We start from the raw sequence: 3,252 nt of genomic DNA on the forward strand, positions 1-3,252 counted from the left end.
GATGCTGTGAGGCAATAGTGCTATCTACTGAGCCACTGTGCCACCCACATACAATTAGCTACTGATTGGAAACAGACCATTCAGCTCATTGAGTCCACACTAACCCTCCAAAAAGCATCCCAGATCCAGACCCAGACCCCTATCCTATCCTTGTAATCCTGCATGCCCCAAGCTAACCTACACATTCCTGGACACTATGGGTAAACCACCTAAGCTACACACCTTTGGACTGTGGGAGGAAACCCACACAGACACAGGGAGAATATGTAGCTTTCACACAGTCACCCAAGGCTGGAATTGAACCTGGGTCTTTGGCGCGGTGAGGCTTAGCTTGTTTACACAAAAATGACCTATATATTAAAGAGTTGAGCACAGCTGTTTAAAAATTTCTATGAAATCATCCTCCATATTAAGATGCCAAGATACCTCTCTGACAACTGGCCATTTTTGCTGTGATGTGTTTAGTTTCTTTTCCTGGAACAGATTGTCATCTTTAATGCCTGAGTATAAAATTGAAATCTTTGTACACAAGTCTTGTAGAGCTTGTTTTAGCCTGTTTAAAATACGGTTACACAACACTTTCTGGGCAGCCAATCAACCTATCTCTTACATTGGTACTGCTTTTGGTTCTGACTGTGGTACATGTCACATGTTCTAACCGCTAACTAAATGTTAAAACTATTCAGGAGCCCAAAGCCTTAAAGATACAACTTTACAACAGTTAAGTTGAGAAGAAAAACATTTAAAACTACATATATGCTCCCTAAAATCTGTAGAAAGTAATCATATTTTCCTAATAGAATTACATGATAGTTTGACTTTCTAATTAGCTACCACTAAATGGCATGTAATGTCCTAGATGATCAGAAGGTTCAAGCCTGACCCCTGACTTCAGGAATTTGAATTGATTGTCATGACCTGAAACTATTTGGAAACTCCTACTGACTTTGCGAGTCCTATATGCCTAATTGCAACTTATCTCAAACAATTACAGACTTGGCATCTCCTCTTTCTTCATTACTAGTCTGTTTCTCAAAAAGGAAAAGATTACTCTTTGTGCCTTTCACTTCCTGGTCTTGGACATCTGCCTTATATGTGTATATAGCTCTCTCAGTAATTTTCCACAGTATGGGCCATTCTGTTTTAACCATTTATTTTCTTGCTATTCTCTTAATACTGGACTGTTATTTTATTTATTCTGTTTTGATTTATCCTTCTGATACATACAAAGAGCAGCTATAAATTGGGAAATGGAAAGAAGAGAGAAACTCAGGAAAGTTACAATCACTACTGGGTAATGAGTAAATTGTTGGATCTGCTGCCTGAGAAGTGTTCTAATCCCAATGGACTTCATCCTTTGGTCTTAATAAAGTGACTTGATTGATGCTTTTTGGCTTTAATGTTCCAAGATTCTCTAGATTTGGGAAAAGTCCCATTAAATTGAAAGATAATAAATTGTTTAATTATCCTTCATTTTGAAACGGAGATAAAAAGCTGGAAACTACAGTCCAATTAGCATAACATTTGTAATGGGAAAAATGTTGGGAGCCATTATAAAGAAATTATAGCAGGGAAATGAGTTAAGTTCAAAATAATCAGGAAGAGTTGACATGATTTGGAGAAGAGGAACTCATGTCTAGATGATCAAATGAAGCTCTTCGAGGGAGTAAGGTGCTCTGGATACAGGTATACCAATTGATGTGATGCACTTAAATTTCCAGAAGGCATTTGATGAAGTGCCATGTTAAAGGTTACTTAATAAAATTAAAGGTCATGGCATAGGGGGTGGGTGGTATTTACAGGGATAGAAGATTGGCTGGCTAACAGGAAACTGAGAATTGGCATAAATGGGTCTTTTTTAGGTTGACAAGATCTAATGAGTGGTGTGCCATAGGGATCAATGCTTAAACCTCAATGTTTTACATTTTATACAAATAGATGAAAGAATTGAAGGTGTGGTTGCCAAATTTGCTGGTGACACAAAGGTAGAGGGAAAAATAAGCTGTAATGAAGACTTAAGCAAGGTTCACAAGTATGTAGCTAGATTATGTGGGCAGAGATGTGGAAAACTGAATATAGTATGGGAAAATGAGAAATTGGCTATTTTGGCAATAAGGTTAAAAAAGAATCTGAATGGTGAGAAATTGCTGAACTCTGAGATGCAGAGGGATCTGGGTGTCTTTGTGTCTGAATTGCAAAATGCAGGCAGAGCAAAAAATTTAGAAGATAATAGTCTTTCTCAAAGGACATTAGTGAACCAGACAAGTCTTTATGACAATTTACAGTGGTTACATGGTTAGATTTAATCCCACATACTTGTCAAATTCAAGTTTCACCATCTATCATGATCAGATTTGAACCAATGTCCCTTTTAGGAAATCGAGATTAATAGGCCAGTGAAATGACCATTGTACTATTGCTACCCTTTACTGAGCCTCTTCACAGAGGATCTTCTCTCTACCTCCTCCACATGTCCTGCTCATGTTGCAGAGCAAGTACCACTGCAGTTACTGCTCCCATGCTGTGTAGTACAACATACGTTTCTGCCTTTCTGTGAGAAAATGAAAAATTCTTCAGGTAGTAACCTATTGAATTGCCTTATAAATTGCAGCAAAACAGGGCACAACATTCTTCCTGATGCTTGTTGTCTCAGGAGTGAATATGGAAAACATACTCTGCACAAATGGTGCTCAATTTAGTTGGCTTATGTTGCAACAGCCAATGATCTTGCTCTTTCAACCTCTTTGGTCACACACTGGAAAGGCATCTGCATGTGTTGGTCCAGTTACTTGTTGCAATTTGTGTTGGTTTCATGGTTAAGACTGAACCTTGCCTCCAATGCTGCAGCACTGCATAACTCGAAGCACCGATACAGAAGTGAATTTCATAGCTTTGGAGTTGAAAAATGGACCGATCTGAAAAGATGTAGCTGTTTATGGTGGAAACTGTGAAAATAAAGCAAATTTAAGAGGGAGTCAATGCTTTAAGGAAAAGAGGGGACATGAACGAAGCAAGTTTTTTTTTGAAAAGAGAACAATCTTAAAAAAGTTTCTTATTCAAAATAGAGTCAGCAAGGCTCACTTAGTACATTCAAGTTTAATCACTGAATCTACGGATTTGATTGAATTAAAAAGAACTTGAATATCAGTTCTGTGCTTTGCAGAAATTTGTAGGAAAATTTAGAAATTAAATTAGATTAGTAAACCTGGAGCAGTGAGATACCAATCAGGCGTGGTTTTGATGTAGAAACGG

Source organism: Stegostoma tigrinum, chromosome 1 (genome assembly GCF_030684315.1).
Source record: "Stegostoma tigrinum isolate sSteTig4 chromosome 1, sSteTig4.hap1, whole genome shotgun sequence".
Taxonomy (NCBI): Eukaryota; Metazoa; Chordata; class Chondrichthyes; order Orectolobiformes; family Stegostomatidae; genus Stegostoma; species Stegostoma tigrinum.